General features: G+C 43.5%; 1 protein-coding gene across 2 annotated transcripts in view; it reads left to right on the top strand.

Moving 5' to 3' along the window:
* The window catches only part of mbd2 (methyl-CpG binding domain protein 2), a 41,293-nt gene extending 39,508 nt beyond the window's left edge, over positions 1–1,785 (top strand). For both annotated transcript variants that reach the window (XM_012957657.2, NM_001142234.1), the window contains 1 exon segment: positions 772–1,785. The gene's annotated coding sequence lies outside the window, so the exon portion shown is untranslated.
* Positions 1,786–20,289: the final 18,504 nt, after the last annotated feature.

A 20,289-nucleotide genomic window follows, 5' to 3' on the forward strand; every position in this document is an offset into this window, starting at 1 on the left:
GGGTAGCTCAGATCACTCATTCTGGTGTGAGGGGAGTGAATTCTTATAGGAGGGGGAGCAAAAAGAGGTATGGGGGAGAGAGCTGTGCAGACTCCAGCCCTCGGGAATGAAGGATTTTTTCTGAGAGAGAAAGTCTGACACAAAAGAACATGTTTACACAAAAGAAGAAAATAAATCCTGTGTTTCTTTTGATAGAGAACTCAGTGCAGCGTTTTTGTGAGCATTACCTGAGTAAACAACCCTAGGATCTTCCTCCTTTTATTTAAGATAGCTGCCATTTTAGCTTAGTCTCCGCAGCTTCCTGCTGTAGCTCTAGCTGTGGGTAGCTCAGATCACTCATTCTGGTGGGAGGGGAGTGAATTCTTATAGGAGGGGGAGCAAAAAGAGGTATGGGGGAGAGAGCTGTGCAGACTCCGGCCCCCGGGAATGAAGTATTTTTCTAAGAGAGAGAGTCTGACACAGAAGAACATGTTTACACAAAAGAAGAAAAGAAATCCTGTGTTTCTTTTGATAGAGGACTCAGTGCAGCGTTTATGTAAGTGCTTATTGCTGTATTTACTGATAAAGCTTACTTAGCTTTTACCTTTACTTCTTCTTCAATACTTAGCTTCATGTAGCTGGTGAAGTTCAACAGAGGTTTCCTGAAGAGCCGCAGTTTTTTCATAAAGTTAGAATGCCTTGGGCCTTTGGTCAATGGGAGATTGCATGTCTGGGGACACTTGCAAAGTCACGCTTTTACATGCTAAGCACATGTCTTTGTGTTACACGCAGGCACCTCAGTGACCCGTCTCACCTGCAAAGATATCCCCTGGTCTTCCCGAGCAAGATATTACCATGCACATTATGCCATTTTGTTTCCCGCAACAAGCCGATGCCTTTCCTTGGATACCATGTATGTTGTACATATTTAGATTATTATTACTATGGAAATGCAATCTCTTTTTTGTGTCCAAAATGTCGGAATTTTTTTTAAATATAAAGCAATATCGTTATTTTATAATAGAAGACTACGTATTCCAAAGCCGATATTTTATTCATGTCCGCGCACTTAGCGACGGCTGTGCGGTTCTATAGATATATAGATTACCGCGTAGCGTAATATGACTTATTATACCTCAGTTGAGAAGATTCCATTAACTGTTTAGAGCAGCACGGTCCAGCTGCAGCCCAGTCGGCCCTCCGGGGGGACTTTTATGGTCCTTACGATGCCCAAGGGCCTTCTCTGTATGACATTATCATGGAGCCAATAAGAAATATACAGCACACTGGGTGGACAGTTGGACAGAGCTGGTTTGGACAGTCTCTACGTTTAATAAAAGAAGACTGTTCTATGCTGAATGTGCCGGTCCATTTGATACAGTCACATGTAGTCTGAGGTTGAACTATAGCTCCCCAACAGGCTGGGAGTGACTGTAGCTTGCACAGGCCTTGACATTTTTTTTTTAAACTATTTTGGTACACGTTTTGTAGCACTTGCAAGCCTTTGTACAAGAAATCATGCCTTAATATTGTGCACTTTATTTTCTACCGTCTGAAGAATATAAGAATCCGGTGCAATCATGTGACATTTAATGCAACGCGCAATAGAATAGGAAGAGAGAAAACTTTTTTTTTTTTTATTACAAATACATTTTCAGATTTATACTGCATCTCTCATGTAATATTATAAGGTATCTAAAGTATCCTGCTCATCAGGAATGGTTTAATATGTTTTTTTTTAAATTATGGAACCAAAACTGGCTGATAACTGGCGAAAGTCATGTAAAATAAAACAGTTTAAAATCACTTTCCGTGTGTTGTGTGCTTTGTACTTTTTTATTTTTTTTAGTTTAATTCCCTAAAATAGAAAAAGCCATTAATAGCTGAATGCAGAGCATCCCCAATGCACTGACCCTTTGGCCGCCACATTATAAAACTAGTTGTAGTGATGAGCGTGCCGGCCCGATACTCGTGGGTTTCAAAGGGGCTGATGGAACACAACAGTGATGTGCGGGTCGAGATAAACTCGCCCTCTCCCAACCCGAACCCTACACGATCCAGCTTCTGCCCTGTATTTATAGACCCACCTCTCCATGATGTCACAAAAGGGGCAGGGCGTGGGCATGCCTATAAATTCAGAAGCCGGAAGATGAAGGCCGGCAGTGTTAGGTCGTGGGCGGGAAGAGCTGAACCCGAACCCACCCGCAAACCTAACACTCTTGGCCTTCGTCTTTCGGCTTCTGAATTTATAGGTGCGTTCGCCCCACCCCTTTTGTGACATCATGGCAGGGCGGACTTATAAATACAGGGCAGAAGCTGGGTCGGGTAGGGTTTGGGTTGGGCAAGTATCAGCCCCTTTGAAACCCTTTGGTTGGTTAGGGTTATAATTTGGGTTGGGTGCGGGACAGACTTAGGAAGTTCACTCTTTCTCTTCTCCTGAAGTTTCCCTATCTTAGAACCTAAGCAGGGACGGGCCGAGCCGACCGGGCGCTCTAGGCAACCCAGTCGGCTACCTCGCCCCTGCACCTACATCGCGCACCCCCGGGGGCGCACAACTGCTGATCGCAGGAGAGGCTCCTGCCTGCCACCCCCCAATCGTTGTGCCCTAGGCAGCTGTCTCTTATGCCTACCCCTAGTTCCGGCCCTGAATCTAAGGTACACACAGAAGTAGTGTGCAGGGTGTAAAGACGCAGGCACAGGTTGGGTGCGGGTCCTACAATGACAGCATTTTGCTGGTTAGGGTAAGGTGAGGGGTTAAGGTTTTGTGTGTTAGGATCGGGTGTGTGTTGAGTTTCTCCTCTTCCTCACATCACCAATGGACACGTCTTTTTTTTTTTCCATCCGCATCATCAACTTTTCCATGGTGCCCACTTGCAATGAAGAAATGAACCCAAGAGCTAAAATATTTTGAGCTTCCCAGGCTATCAGGATCAGAGGTTATGTCTCTGTGCAAAGGGCAGGAATATGGAAAAGTCAAGGCACGACATTGAGTTCATTATCCAGCCATTAGCCAGCTGCACAACCACAAGGGCGCTCGCACCCACCCCAACTCAATGCCGTATCAATTAAAGAGCTGCTGTTTATTGCGGTCACATTGAATAGTATCTACTGTTGTGTTACGTGGGCTTCCAAGTCAAAGCCGTTCTTTCCTCCTTGGCCGTTCAATCAGAATGCAGAAAGCGGCAGCAGCGAGAGCCTTCCAACAGGTCAGTGTGAAAGAGACCGGCGCCTAATAAACAGATGGTAGCACTCCATCCCTGTGTGTTTGGTGCACGAGGCATGAGATTGCATGTTTATTGCTTCATCTATTTCTCAGGATGCAGCCTATGAATGCTAATTAGTCTGTGGGGCAGCCAATGCAGCCATTGAACTCTCAGTGGAGGAGGGAGAGATGTAACGTGAGAAACAGCAAATGTGTTGGAAAGGACATACCTTTACAGATCCAGTGGCACTTACACACAGAGACTTGGGTTACAGTAGGGTAACACAACAGCTGGTATCGCAACAACATTCCATTACACTTTGTAAAGCTCTCGCTGTATGTTGAGGGAGAGGAGAAGGCAATTAACCCCCAGGAAGGTCACCGAACCCCGAATCCTTTGTAATAGATTCGCCGAATACCGTACTACCGAATCGGATGTGGAAGAGTCAGGGAGAACTGAGCACTGAGCATACGGCGAAAAATGTTCAACTTTCGTGTTTATGTGACGAAAAGTAACTTGGTTTTAAGGATTCGGTTCGGCCAGAAACATTCGGCCAAATCCAAATCCTGCTGAAAAAGGCCGAATCTTGGCTGAATCCTGAAATCTGTGCATCCCATTCTTTGGGTGCATGCAGTCAGTATCAGAGTGGAGTGTTTGGGGCCCACCTGGGGCCCTCATCCAACAGCCCACAACCCCAGCCACAGAGGCCCCCCCTCAGCACCACCATGTACATTCTTCCACATCCAGGCAGACAGCACGGTCCACCCGAATTTCTCCCAGGGGCCTGCCGGCTCAATCCGACCCTGCCTACAGTTGCATCCAAAGTTAAAGGGTAAACAAATACAAGGGAACCCTGAAATAGACACCTTGAGTGGTGGTACTTTCAGGGTTCCTTAGTGGATTGCTACAACATGGGTGTGAATACAGCTATAAATGACCTGCCGAACTGGTGGTCACTTCTGTGCCCAGCTCTAGTCCAAAAGTTAGGGAATCCAACAGAATGTTTGCTGCCCGTACTCATTCATGGGAGCACACTCTGAAGGTCTTGTATGTGCGGACTTATCCCAGGGCTGTCGCTTGTGCACGGGATTTTGCACCATTTACAATCGGAGGGATACATGCCTGGCAGCCATTGCTTCTTAAGTGAGGTTCCAGTTGAATTTATAATATTCAGTATCTTTTATAATAATGAATTGTATTGCGTTGTCACCAACATGAAATATACAGAGTTATTATTGGGGCTACATGATTAAGCATATTGCCCCTCATTGGTTTGGCTTATCGGTCATTTGCTGTGCTCAGCTACAGTCACAAGGAACAGGTTTACAGGGTCCAGCTATGACAATTCTGACCCAATTGGATGACCAGCCTAAGTAGTAATGGCACTTTTTGTTCAGCCGCTCTCCATTTGGTATTTTAGCAGCTATCTGGTTGCTAGTTTCTTATTTACCCTAGCAACCAGACAGTGGTTTAGGGAATATAAACAGGAGAGGGCCTGCATAGAAAGATAAGTAATAAAAAGTAACAATAACAATAAAACTGGAGCCTCACAGAGCAATAGTTTTTGGCTGCCGGGGGTCAGTGACCCCCATTTGAAAGCTGGAAAGAGGCAGAAGAAGAAGGAAAATCAATCAAAAACCATAAAAACCTAAAATAAATAATGAAAACCAATTGCAAAGTTGCTAGGAATAGGGCATTCTATAACATACTAAATACTAATAAAATGCAGTACAATGTGCATCTTTTCTACTTACCTGGGACAGTTTCTGAAGCTGAGGGCCTCTCAATCTTGCCTTAAAGGGGGGGAAAAAATATCATAGTTTCTAGAATTTTTTTCTATTCTCTGATTGTCTCCCCTGTGTCAAGTTTGCTGCAGAGCCAAAAGGATTCTGCTCATAATGCACAATAACCATCCCTCCACTCTCTGCAGTGGACTTTAGCATACATTTCATACCTCCAGAGGTCAGTGTAGCTTAACTTTCCTAACGCGGCCTTGTTATCATGGGCCTTGTTAGCATTTCCATCACACCTTCACCTACGCAGCCATAATGAGATAGCATTGCTGGGGTTCTTCCCCTACTGACCTGAAGAATTCCTCTATAAATACAAGTATATATACATATTCATTCCAATACAAATATGTGCAATCTGAGATGCATGATCTCTTATTCCAAACAAAGTCCTGTAGCCAGTCTTATCTTTAAGAGGGGCTCAAAGAGGCATGCCTGCCTTGGGCACCATACATAAGCGGGCCCATAAGAGCAGCAGTTGATGGAAGAGTGTGGTTTTGTAAATACAAAAAGAAAAAGATTGCTACAGTAGGGTAAGATATCAATGGGAGGGTAAAATTGTATCAGCTGGGTAAGATAGGGTCAGTAGAGAAATACAGAGACAGCAGAACAATAAGGAGACAGTAGGTCAATGCAGAGGCATTAGGGCAATATGGAGACAAGAAGTCAAGATGGCTGCAGGAGGGCAAGATGGCTGCAGGAGGGAAAGATGGCTACAGTAGGGTAAGTTGTCAGATGGAGGGCAAAATAGCATCATTTGGGAAATATGGAGACAGTAGAATAATGTGGAGACAGTAGGTCGATGTGGAGACAGTAGGTCGATGTGGAGACAGTGGGGCGATATGAAGAAAGTAGGGTAAGATGGCTGCAGGAGAGAAAGATGGGTGCAGGAGGGCAAGATGGCTATAGGAGAGAAAGATAGTCAGTAGGGGAATATGAAGACAGTAGGTCAAAGTGAGGGCAAAGTGTCAGTTGGGGAATATGGAGACAGTAGAACAATGTGGAGACAGTGGGGCAATATGAAGACAGTAGGGCAAGATGGCTTCAGGGGGGCAGGATGGCTGCAGGAGAGCAATATGGCTACAGTATGGTAAGATGTCAATGGGAAGGCAAAATGGTATCAACTGGGTAAGATAGAGTCAGTAGGGGAATATGGAGATAGTAGAACAATGGGGCAATATGAAGACAGTAGGGCAAGATGGCTGCAGGAGAGAAAGACGGGTGCAGGAGGGCAAGATGGTAGCAGCAGTAGGGCAAGATGGCTGCAGGAGGGCAAGATGGTAGCAGCAGTAGGGCAAGATGGCTGCAGGAGGGCAAGATGGTAGCAGCAGTAGGGCAAGAGGAAGACAGGAGGGAAATATGTCAACAGAAGAGAAAAAGGCAATAATGGGGTTGGATAGTGACAGACAGAAAAGATGGTACCCCCATTGTGGGGCAAGATGTCTTCAGTAGAGTCGATTGGTGGAATGTTGGTGGCAGTGACACTTTATATCAGTGTAACCCATGCTGTGGCCTTTTATTTGTTGCTGAAGTACCACAGAACCCTCTGACAACCAACAGGCAATGGCTGCAGTCGGGTAAAGTGACAGCAGGCTGCCAGAGAGTGTTCATAGATGTGCATCAACGGCAACAACTGGCCATTCATTCTTTATACATTATACCCTGGCACCGAGACCCTATATCATATACAGTTGAGCTCCAAACATCTCCGGACACGACATGCTGCTAAAACCAGGTCTTTATTGTTCCATCTAAAAACTAGACGCCTGACATGTTTCGTGCGCGAACGCACTTACTCATAGGCATACACATACAACAGTAGGAGGGTTTAAATAGTGTCATAAGCAATTAAACATGCAAATTAAGACATCAATACATACACCCCCATCAGTAAAAAAGCACACATAGTGGAATCTGGAACCTGTATAAATCAAAACTGTAGGCTATATTTACAAGGCCAATCATTTAAAGAAGACTTTTTTTGTAAAATACATATGTAGAATACATCCAATTAATCCAAGTAAACTGTTCAATACATCAATATCAATAAATATAGTAAAAAGTAAATAATATTAATTTAATATTCAATATCAATAAATATAGTAAAAAGTAAATAATATTAATTTAATACATGAATGGCAACATTAAATGTTAGAAATTCTTTTATGTACAAATAAACAGACTCATAAATTCAAACATAGCAGCTAATGTCAAAAATAGAATTGAGGCCATTAGGATGTCGTGTATCAAGAGTAAATATCCATTTGACTTCAGAACGTAAGAGCCTAGCATATAAGTCACTGCGCCTTGCATCAGGAAGAATTTTATCTATGACTTGAATGTGCAAAAACGATACATCAGATTGGCAACATTGTAAAAAGTGTCTAGCCACGGGACTGTTGCTACTTCTAGCAGCTATATGTCTAATGTGTTCCCTCATCCTGCTCTTAAGGGAGCGTGTTGTACAGCCAACATATTGAATGCTACATCTTGAACAGGTTAAAAGATACACAACATATCGCGTATTACAGTTGGCATAAAAATGCATGTTAAATACTGTCCCAGACACTGAACTACTAAAGGTAGTGGATTGCCTGATATGTGAACAAGTAACACATCTGCGTGCTCCACAGCGATATGTACCCTTTACTGTAAGCCATGTCGCTCTCAAAGGCCGGGACCGCCACAGAGTTGGTGAAAGTATATTACCCAATGTGGGAGCTTTTTTTGCAACAATATTGTAGCCACCTTGTAATACCAATGCCAAGTCAGGATCATTATAGAGAACAGGAATTAAATTAGAAACTATACGTTTAATCTTATAGAACTGATTAGAAAACGAAGTTACAAAAGTAGGAGAAACATAACCCCTTCCAACTCTGCCATGATGTTGACCTTTCCTATCAGTGAGTAAGTCTGATCTCTCCATCCGTAAGGCCTTAATAAAGGCTGAGGACAGTGACCTCATGCTATACCCACGATCAAGAAATCGATCTCGCAGTATGACAGCCTGCTCCAAAAAGGCACTCTCTGTGCTGCAATTTCTCCGTAATCGCTGAAACTGTCCCACAGGGATGCCCCTAAACATATGTGCTGGATGGCAAGAATCTGCCCTTAGCAAAGAATTACCAGCACAAGCTTTACGAAAGGTTGTGGTTTCCACCACAGTGCCCCTAGCAACCAGTTTCAAATCTAAAAAAGAGATAGTATGGGTATTAAATTCACTGGTGAATCGTAAATTAAGCGTGTTCGTGTTCAGCTCAGTGACAAAAAGTAAAAATTCTGAATGTGACCCCTGCCAAACCAAAAGGAGGTCATCCACATATCGCTTATAAAAAACTATATTGTGTAAGTAAAGTGAATCACCTCCATAGATGTGGGTCTCCTCCCTCCTGGCACCGAGACCCTACCACAACTACACATGGACCCAGTATAGAGGGCAGTGACCATAGCAACGGGACAGCAGCTGAAATGCACAACGTTCCCTTTAACCACATGTCCCTCTTTCTGAAGGAGAAAGCAAACCTATTAAAAGGCAGAAATATGCTATACTAGCACCGTTTCCTTTTTCATCTGCTTTTTATTGTTTGAGCATATTGCTTCTTATCCCAGTGCACTAAGCCGTTTCCCTCTGAATGCAGAACAAACCTATCAATCTCGCTCATCAGCACTTATTTGGGGATGGAATTGTGTAAGTATTGCGCTTGTTGGATACAATCCCATTCTAACAATGGCACGTCAAGGCATCGGGGAAAGAAAAGACAGACATTTTGGGTTTTATGTGCACTTGCTTTATGGCTATATATCTACAAGAGCTTTGTTAACCCCTAAACAGTCAATGAGCAAATTGATAATAGAATTTTGCTTTAGAAACCCAGTGCCATTTCACGTACAAGAAAATATACTGATTCTAGACTGGCTTAGCATTGTAGCCCTTAACCATCATCATATGTTGCTTATTGCCCCCTGCTGTCAACCTCTCTGCAGACCTTGCTAGTTCCTTGCTGCCCCCTTCTGGTAATCTGTGCCACTGTGACAGAATGCTCTGTTATACAGATAGCTAGAATCTCAGCCATAAAGCAGGGCAGGACTGCTGCTTACAATGGGGGGATCAGATAGGATCTGTGCCAGTGTGACAGAATGCTCTGTTATACAGATAGCTAGAATCTCAGCCATAAAGCAGGGCAGGACTGCTGCTTACAATGGGGGGATCAGATAGGATCTGTGCCACTGTGACAGAATGCTCTGTTATACAGATAGCTAGAATCTCAGCCATAAAGCAGGGCAGGACTGCTGCTTACAATGGGGGGATCAGATAGGATCTGTGCCAGTGTGACAGAATGCTCTGTTATACAGATAGCTAGAATCTCAGCCATAAAGCAGGGCAGGACTGCTGCTTACAATGGGGGGATCAGATAGGATCTGTGCCACTGTGACAGAATGCTCTGTTATACAGATAGCTAGAATCTCAGCCATAAAGCAGGGCAGGACTGCTGCTTACAATGGGGGGGATCAGATAGGGATTTTTATTAAGAAATTAAAACATAAAACAGAAAATCAAACTTTCAATTACATAACATCAAAATGAAAATTCAATTACATAACATCAAAATGACATTTTAATTAAATAACATCTGAAGATTGCACCCATGTGAAATCCACCTCCCTCCACAGTTTAGCATTGTCCTTGTTAATGCCAATCTCTTTGAGACGGATGAAATACAGTTCCCTCAAGATTCTTTTAACTGTTGGATCAATAGTTCCATCCTCCCCCCCGAAAGATTTACTGCACCTCATTATCCACAAAAAGTATCTAATGACAGTGAAAATCACAAAAAAGGTCTCATTATCCAAAGGATGCTTTCCCCTTACCAGCCCATACGCCCTTTCCCCATACGTGTGCCGACAGAACCTTCCAATTTTCAAAACTGACAGGACTTCATTATACAGAGCCCGAGATACCGAGCACTCTAATAAAAGTGATTTGTGGTCTCTTCCACTTGGCACCCCCAGGGGCAGAGCCTGTTTACCACACTCAGATAGCTCAGATTGCCCCTAAGGAAGAGTTTCCCCTGGAAAGCCAGCCAGGCGTTATCCAGGAACTTGCCCGGGAGCCTATGGCCATTCAGGAACTTCAAGCAAGTTTTCATCTGTTCAGTTGTACAGTCTTTCAGGACTGGGGCAGAGATAAAAAAGGAATTCAATACAGACTCATATAACTGCTTCCTGGTAAGATTCCCTATTGCCCCAAAGTCCAAATTCCACTTCTTTATCAGCTTTAAGCCTAAAACTAAATGCTGTGGAAAGTACCCCCCCTAATCCGGACCCCCTTCACTCTACCGCCCTCCATCCAGTCTCTGATAAAAGGCGAAACCCAGGACCTGACACAGTTCTCCCACAGAGAACACGTCCTTTGGCCCAGATTCCCAAAATTAAATTTCAGGAAAATGGTGCCAAAGAAGGCGATTGGACAAACCATCCCTAACCCCCCCTCTTTTCTCTGCAGGAAAGTGACCCCTCTTTTTACTGGGTTCAGTCTGCTCCCCCAGAGCATCTGAAAGAACAGACTGTAGAGCCGAGTAGAGAGAGATTCTGGCAGGGGAAACACATAGGCAACAAAAAGAAACAACGGGATCAGAAAAGTCTTGATCAAATTAACCCTTTCTCTATAGGTCAGCTTCCAAGATTTCCAGCGCTGAACTTTTGCCAAACCAGCATCCAGTTTTCTTCCCAATTTAACAGACCATTATCATTCCTCCCGAATTTAACTCCCAAGATTTTTACCTGCTCTGGGGCTACTGGGAAATTACCAACCTGAAAAGCTGGTTCCCCTTCTAGAACCCAAAAAGCTTCCGACTTTTCCCGATTGACAGAGGAGCCAGAGGCCCCCGAGTAACTTCTGATGCAATCAGTGACCACTTCAACCTCCGCCTGCTTAGAAACGATCACTGACACATCATCCGCATAGGCAACAAACCTGAGGGGCTGCCCGCCGGGCACACAGACCCCCTCCAAGCCTTTCCTCTCCAGCATCCTCAGGAAGGGATCCAGAGCGAATACATAGAGAAGAGGACTCAGAGGGCAGCCCTGCCGCACCCCGGCCCCAACCTCAAAGTCTTCACCTTGCCAACCGTTAATCAATGGGAAGCTTTTTGCCCCTTCATACAAAACTTTAATCCAACTAATGAATCTGCCCGGGATGCCGTATTTAGACAAAACAGCCCATAGATAATCATGGTTAACATTATCAAAAGCTTTTGTCTGATCCAGAGACAACAGATACTTACCCCAACCATGAGCTTTGCATGACTCCAAGGCTTCCCTTATAGTAAGGATCGCCCCAAAGATGCTCCGCCCCTTCACCGTGCAGAACTGACAGGACGATAATAAAGTGCCTGAAAATAAAATTAACCGGGAAAAAAGGATCTTTGCCAGAATCTTTCTATCGGAGTTGAGAAGGGCAATCGGCCTCCAGTTCTCAATCCTCTCATCATCCTTCCCCTTTGACAGCAGAATCAGGGCAGAGCACCTCATTGATTCACACAACCCACTCCCCAGACATCCATTAAAGATCTTTGTTAACACCGGGACTAACAGCTCCTTAAAGGTCTTATAGAATTCTGCTGTAAGCCCATCAGGCCCAGGAGCTTTCTTGTTGTTTAACTTATCAATCGCACCCTCCACCTCCTCTTCCCCAATATCTGCTGTCAAAGGGGAGAAATCCAAATTAGCTGTATCAGGTCCTGGGGTCGCCCTTAAGAAGCTTTCAGTCCTTTCCCTCTCCAAAGCCTTACGTCTGAACAAGCCGGCATAGTACGACCTTACAACTCTGAGGATACCCTCCCTGGATTTCTGCAAACTTCCCTCAGAATCAATAAGGCCAGTCACCTGCTTTTTCTTAAAGGTCTCTCTACAGTTCTGGAAAGGGTCCGGGGAGTTTTTTGCCCCAAAATCCCTTTCCAGAACCATAGAGTCCTGGCGACTGTACTGATGCTGCTTCATCAGAGTTTTCAACTGGGCAATTTTCTCCCCCACCACCCCGGCCGAAATTAAGGTTTCCAACTTCTTTCTCAGAGACTGGTATGTTCTAGATCTTATACCCTCCCTTTTAACAGATAGTTTTGTGAAGAAGGTTCGGATTTCTTCTTTCGTACCCTCCCACCACTGTTGGATTGAATCAAAGAAGTTTAGCTTTGACCACTGGGCCTCAAAAAAACTCTTAAAAGAGCCATTCCTTGCAGCTTCCTTCAATGACTCAAATCCAAGTCTCCACAACCCTCTACCCCTTCTCGGGAGCTCTGACATCCCATATTTAAAGGAAACCATTAAATGGTCTGAAAAATCTACCAATGTTTCCTTTACATCTGAAAAAGTATCTCTCTCTTTAACAAAAACCAAATCTATGCGACTACTACGGTTTGCACAAAAATAAGTATGGACACCCTTCCTCCCATTCCAGGTCGCCACATCCACCAGCCCCGCCTGCCTGATAATATTAGACAAAAAGGCCCCTTCATATTTATTATATTTACCTGTCCTGTCCCCCGGCTTCAGGACTTCATTAAAATCCCCAGCCAGAATGACAGGACAAGAAACACACAAAAAAGGTTTAATTTCGCCCAACAGTTCTTTCCTCTCTGCTATGGTATGTGGCCCATAAACATTAATCAGCCTAAACGTCTCACCCTGAAAATGAACATCTAGGAGTATACAGCGTCCTATTCTGATCTCAAAAAAACGTTTGATTTTAAGATCAAAATGACCTTTAAAAAGAATTCCCACCCCCCCTGCAGATTCCTCTGCAATAGACCAAAAAGAGGGTCCAAATTGCCATTCTCTTTTAGCATTAAATATTTCTGTCCCATCAGTTAACCTTGTTTCTTGTAAGAAAAGAACATCAAAATTAGATTTCCCTAAAAAATCATAAACTTCAGCCCTTGTTTTATGGTTCTTTATACTACACACATTGATAGTACAAAAATGAATCACTTGTTTTGACATTTTGGAGATTTAGCCAGCCTACCCTCCTTCCCCTCTCCAAATCTCTTATACTGAGGCTTCCCTAATCCACTTGAAGGGCCACCGTCTTTCTCAAAAAACCCATTCCCATCTATAGATTCCCTTTCCTCATCACTTTCTGTCCGACCTTTCCTTTTCTTCCCCTGATCCTCAGTTATCTCCATTTCTACATGGGAAGGGACCTGTTCTTCAATTTCACAATTCATTTCTTCTGTCACAAGAGGCAAAGAAGCCTTGGATTTCTTTTTCGCCTTCTTCTTTTTCTGCTTCTTCCCTGTTTCTTTCCCATGCTCCCTCTCTTCATCCTCCAACCTGCTTAACTCTTCCTCTTCTTCCTCAGCCATATCCCCCCAAGATTTCCCATCAGGGAGTTCAAACCTATTAGAGGTTTCAATATTTGTTTGGAAAACCATCTTGCCTACCCTCTTCCTTGTTTTTCTTCCTACCTCCTCCCATCCTTCTTTCTCAACCTCCACTTCCCTTCTTATCCCTTCTCCCCCATCCTTCTCAATAGTCTGGGACAAAACTTCCCCACCTCCCTTCCTGTTAGTGATTTCCTCACATACACCCACCTCCACCCTGGGTACCTCCTCCTGAAAAAACTCTTTTTCGATTCTAGGGCATTTCTTTACAATATTGTGCCAGGCTTCTGGGCATTCCCGGTGCGTATGTCCCAAATCATTACAAAGGTTGCACCTTACCTTATTGCATTCCTTACTAACATGCCCCTGAGCCCCACATAATGCACAAATTTTGAGAGTGCAATCATTGGCCAGATGACGCTTTGAGCCACACTTGAAACACTGCTTGGGTTGTCCCGGATAAAAACAGACACCCCTCTCCTTTCCGATAAAGAAAGAGTTTGGGAGATGCTTGGTAACATTATTGGATACATCCAATCTCACTTGTACTTTCCATCCCACAATCCAGAAACCCTCCTCATTATATAACCTTGTCAGTGGTGCCAGGACCTTACATTGGCGCTTAAGCCAGACCAAAACATCTTCCGGGGGAATGGATTCATTTTTAAAAATGACAGTGACGTTCTTAACTTCTGGCTTTGAAACAGGTATGGCCCTGAAACCTTCCCACTCTGGGGATCTTCCCTTCTCCTGATAGAGACTCCAAAATCTATCCAAACCTTGTGGTAATTTAAAACTTACTTCAAATTCCACATCGGACACTGTTATGAAAGCATTAACATCAGAAGGTGTAAAACCCATTGACTCCTTTATCAAATTCCTGCAGATATACCTACTGCCTGGCATCTTTTCCTTCTCCCCATCCCATTTAATCTTAACTACATTTATCCTTTTAAACACAGGCCCATCAAAAAGAGTCTCTTGTTGTCTTGCAAAAAATCTTCTTTTTTCCCAAAACCCTTTACTTCCTTGATCCTCTCCCCCTGCATTTGACATTTCCATTGACTTAGTAGGATTTGCCACTTCATTTGCTTTACCCAAAACATCAGGAGTTACCAGCATATTATTCCCATTATCCACAGAACTTGCAGAAACAATGGGGTTAGAAGGGTTAGAGGTAGGGGGGTTGGAGGTAGAGGGGTTAAGAGTGGATGGGTTAGAGGTAGGGGGGTTAGAGGTAGGGGGGGTACAGGTAGGGGGATTAGAGGTAGAAATAGAATCAGAGGGTTTAGGTACAGACATAACAGCAGATTGCCCTTTCCCTGTTCCCTCCTCCTCCCCCCTAAGCACAAAATCCATATACATTGCTTCAAATGATTTCCCCCCTTTACCAGCCTGTTGCATTTCATCAAAACGAGTTCTGTTTTTAAACACCTCTTCCCAGGGTTTAATTAACAGCATAGTTTGCTCAATTTCCCCATCAGCCTCCTCCAACTCTTTATTTATTATAGCAAGTTTTCTTATTCCTAAAGCTCTAGCTTCCCCTTTAGCAAACTTAATGTTAGCAATCCCCCTCTCAATATCCCTCTCCAAAGCTCTCTTTTTGTCTTTAAGAAAGTTCACAGTCCTTAGAGCTTTAGCAATCACCATAGGGTCAGGATTCTCTCCAGCAGCAAGTGCCTCGTTAGCACAATTAGTATCAGTCTCTTTACTCACAGCAGCAACAGTCTCTATACAGGCTGAAAATGTCTCTTTAGCAGCAGCACAAACAGTCTTTAAATCAGTAGAAATAACATTATTATCAGCAGCAGAAAGTGAGTTAGTAGCAGTCAGTGGATCAGCAGGAATAGCGGCCCCACCAGTAGCAGGAGAAGCCACAGCAGCAGAATAAGACATTTTAGCTTTCGCTATAGTAGCAGTTGGATTCCCAGCAGTAACACAGTCCTTGCTCACCTGCCCAAAGCCCCCTTCCCCCACCTCCACTCCAGGCTCCTCTGCACAGTCCAAAGCCCCCTCTGCCACCGCCATAGCCAGATTCTCACAGGCGCAATTAGCAGCATTTTCAGCAGCCGCATCAGCATTATGAGTGCCCTCCGCAGGACACAACTCCCAGCATGCACTGCTAGCCTCCCGATGCTTTAGCTCCACACAGACAGGCCCCGCAGGCACATTGCTGGATCTCTCTGCTCTCCCAGCTGCCATTACTTTACTTGCACCAAACTCCCCGCTCCTCCCGGGGGTCTCAGGTTCCACACTGTCACCCCCCAACAGGTCACTGGAGGAGAATTGCGCAGGGGTCTCACACAACTGACTATTGGTGGCACTTTGAGGGGTTTCAGAGCCAGACATAGGGATGGGAGGCATACTCAGGGGGGGGGACATGCTTGTTTGTGGGTCAGGCTCATCAGGCAACAAAACTGGAGTTCTTTCCAAATCTTCTGATATTGTTTGTGAAAAGGATTCATTCATATCCTCCTCCTCCATGCTGCTTCCACTATCTTCCCTTCCTCCCACCTTCTTTCTCTTGGGCTTAGCTTTACTTACTTCACTTTCTGCCGCCATTTTCTGGCTTGAGCCTTTCCTTCCAGAAACAACAGCTTTCTTTTCATTCCTCACACGAAGAGAAAATCTTCTTTTCATTTTCCACAACAATAAGGAAAGTCAGTTTTTTGTTTTTCTTTTTAAGCCCCAAACCGGGAAACAAACAGCCCCCCAGACCCTTACAGGGCCTGGGGAAAGTTCACCTCACAGGAGCTCCCTCACAGCACCTCCACTCAGCACGAGGGTGTGGCTTACAATGAGGGATCAGATAGGATCTGTGCCACTGTGACAGAATGCTGTGTTATACAGATAGCTAGAATCTCAGCCATAAAGCAGTGCAGGACTGCTGCTTACAATGGGGGGATCAGATAGGATCTGTGCCACTGTGACAGAATGCTCTGTTATACAGATAGCTAGAATCTCAGCCATAAAGCAGGGCAGGGCTGCTGCTTACAATGGGGGGATCAGATAGGATCTGTGCCACTGTGACAGAATGCTCTGTTATACAGATAGCTAGAATCTCAGCCATAAAGCAGGGCAGGACTGCTGCTTACAATGGGGGGGATCAGATAGAATCTGTGCCACTGTGACAGAATGCTCTGTTATACAGATAGCTAGAATCTCAGCCATAAAGCAGGGCAGGACTGCTGCTTACAATGGGGGGATCAGATAGGATCTGTGCCACTGTGACAGAATGCTCTGTTATACAGATAGCTAGAATCTCAGCCATAAAGCAGGGCAGGACTGCTGCTTACAATGGGGGGGATCAGATAGGATCTGTGCCACTGTGACAGAATGCTCTGTTATACAGATAGCTAGAATCTCAGCCATAAAGCAGGGCAGGACTGCTGCTTACAATGGGGGGGTCAGATAGGATCTGTGCCACTGTGACAGAATGCTCTGTTATACAGATAGCTAGAATCTCAGCCATAAAGCAGGGCAGGACTGCTGCTTACAATGGGGGGGGTCAGATAGGATCTGTGCCACTGTGACAGAATGCTCTGTTATACAGATAGCTAGAATCTCAGCCATAAAGCAGGGCAGGACTGCTGCTTACAATGGGGGGGTCAGATAGGATCTGTGCCACTGTGACAGAATGCTCTGTTATACAGATAGCTAGAATCTCAGCCATAAAGCAGGGCAGGACTGCTGCTTACAATGGGGGGGATCAGATAGGATCTGTGCCACTGTGACAGAATGCTCTGTTATACAGATAGCTAGAATCTCAGCCATAAAGCAGGGCAGGACTGCTGCTTGCAATGGGGGGATCAGATAGAATGCAATGCCATTCTCTTTCTCTCTCTCTCTGTTGGTCAGCTCAGTGCTAATATTTTTTGGGGTCAGTCTGTGCCAGAGTCATATCTGTAAATGCAGTTCCAGCCCTGGATCCAAAGCGGCACTTACAGAAACAAATCAAAGACAAAAGCAAACAGAGTCGCATTCTCCTCTCTAGTTAGCATGTCTCTTTTCCACTCTCCGCTCCCCACTAATGCAAATGCGCACACACCAAGTGATGGATTTCAAAATCACACTTGACAATGGTTATAATAGATAGTTATTTGAAAACATAAGGGGCGTAAATCCGCAAATAATACATTAAAACTCTGCAACAAGAAGACGTTTGAAACGCGTTAATAAGTGCCACATTTTATAACAATACGCCGTGATTAATGGCTTTATGTACGAGATGTCTAACTTTCGGCAATTACAACTAAGTTAAACCATAAACATTTATCAGACAATATAGTAATGTGCTTAACGAAGCTTGGGCGCAATTATTCTGCAATGTGCTATGCTAACCTCTAAAAAACCCACTTAAAAAAGATATATGGCGGCAGTTACGGCAATAACGCCCAACAACAAAAACATTAGCGCTCTTTTTCTTCGGTAACCATAGTTGGTGGGTAGAAAAATTTGATTTTCTTTTTTTTCTAGATAATGTTTGAAGATTCAATACAGAGAAATGAGATTAAATGTTAAAAAGGAATATATATGGTGCCAATAGGCTTGCTTCATTTTTCACTAGCTGTGTCTCACTTAACGAATAAAATGCAAATGTAGCCAAAATTATGTCAACTTGGTGTCTCAAGGCCCTGTAGGGGGCACAGCTATCTTATGCCCTGGGCAGCAATTCACTTTTTAATTATTAATACAGGTATTGGACCCCTTATCCGGAAACCCATTATCCAGAAAGCTCCAAATTATGGAAAGCCTGTCTCCCATAGACTCCATTTTAATCAAGTAATTCAGATTTTTTAAATTGATTTCGTTTTTCTCTGTAAAAATAAAACAGTACCTTGTATTTGATCCCAAGATATAATTACCCCTTATTGGGGGCAGAACAGCCCTATTGGGTTTATTTAATGGTTAAATGATTCCCTTTTCTCTGTAATAATAAAACAGTACCTGTACTTGATCCCAACTAAGATATAATTACCCCTTATTGGGGGTAGAACAGCCCTATTGGGTTTATTTAATGGTTAAATGATTCCCTTTTCTCTGTAATAATAAAACAGTACCTGTACTTGATCCCAACTAAGATATAATTACCCCTTATTGGGGGCAGAACAGCCCTATTGGGTTTATTTCATGGTTAAATGATTCCCTTTTCTCTGTAATAATAAAACAGTACCTGTACTTGATCCCAACTAAGATATAATTACCCCTTATTGGGGGCAGAACAGTCCTATTGGGTTTATTTAATGGTTAAATGATTCCCTTTTCTCTGTAATAATAAAACAGTACCTGTACTTGATCCCAACTAAGATATAATTACCCCTTATTAGGGCAGAACAGCCCTATTGGGTTTATTTAAAGGTTAAATGATTCCCTTTTCTCTGTAATAATAAAACAGTATCTGTACTTGATCCCAACTAAGATATAATTACCCCTTATTGGGGCAGAACAGCCCTATTGGGTTTTATTTAATTGTTAAATGATTCCCTTTTCTCTGTAATAATAAAACAGTACCTGTACTTGATCCCAACTAAGATATAATTACCCCTTATTGGGGGCAGAACGGTCCTATTGGGTTTATTTCATGTTTAAATGATTCCCTTTTCTCTGTAATAATAAAACAGTACCTGTACTTGATCCCAACTAAGATATAATTACCCCTTATTGGGGGCAGAACAGCCCTATTGGGTTTATTTAATGGTTAAATGATTCCCTTTTCTCTGTAATAATAAAACAGTACCTGTACTTGATCCCAACTAAGATATAATTAGTCCTTATTGGATGCAAAACAATCCTATTGGATTTGATTAATGTTTTATTGTTTTTTCAGTAGACTTAAGGTATGAAGATCCAAATTACGAAAAGCCCCATTATCCGGAATACCCTTGGTCCTAAGCATTCTGGATAACGGGTCCTATACTTGTATTGTGTTTTTGATGTTATGTTTGACCTAGGTTAGTCAGGAGCAGCCCATGCTATCCACATGTTGCTAGGGGCTTGTGCTGACTAGGTGGTCCAGATGAGTTGAAAGTGGTTCTGTCATTCTTCATAAAATGATAAGACAGAGACAAATATGATGGGAAGAAGTTTAAAATGTACTATAAACTGGGGAAAGACAAGTAAGTTGATGTCATAGATAGAAGCAGAGAGGTTGACAAGTGTGAAGATACAATAGAATGTGACATTGAAGATACGTGAAGATAAACTTAGGGTAGGTATGAGTGTGCATGGCCAATGGGGATCCAAGGCATGGGGAGAAGAAGGGTAGATTAGGAGATGCAGAAGGAAAAACCATTGGGGGGGTTGGGAAAGGTACACAAGTGAAGACAGAGAGAGGAGAAGGGGTTGAGAAGGGCACATCAGCTAAGGAAAGAGAAAAGGGGACATAAAGGAAGTGACATTGTTAAATCTTATACATCTCCAATTCCAGTAGTCCATAATAAGTGTCCCTCTCCTAAAAATGATTGTGAACCAGTTAAAGTGCCCATGTCCTATTATTTAGTAATTATTTCTTAATTTTATATTTATGGGGGTACATTCTAAAATGGTTTTGTATTGTACAGCTTTGTAGTTCTGTGTGCAACATCTCTCCGCATTTTAATCATAGATATAGGGTGGAACAGCCATCTTCATACTTCTCCTGTGCCTCAAACTATTCTGCTTTGCAGATATATCCCCACCAGAATTAATAAATAAGGGGGTATCCAAATGAGGCTTGTTACTTAAGTTATAGTGCTGGGATCCTGCTAAATAACTATGATTTATATACAAGATTTATATACACAAACACAGCATAGGTATTTTCTGTCTTTAGAGGTTCCATATAGGGCCTATTACCCTGTGGAGAACAAGTTGGGTGGGATGGCAGGTAGAGTAGTGCAAGATGGCAACAATAGGACAAGTTGTCAACTGAAGATGATGCCAGAAGGCCAATAGGGG

This window comes from Xenopus tropicalis, chromosome 1, assembly GCF_000004195.4.
Source record: "Xenopus tropicalis strain Nigerian chromosome 1, UCB_Xtro_10.0, whole genome shotgun sequence".
In the NCBI taxonomy this organism is placed as follows: domain Eukaryota; kingdom Metazoa; phylum Chordata; class Amphibia; order Anura; family Pipidae; genus Xenopus; species Xenopus tropicalis.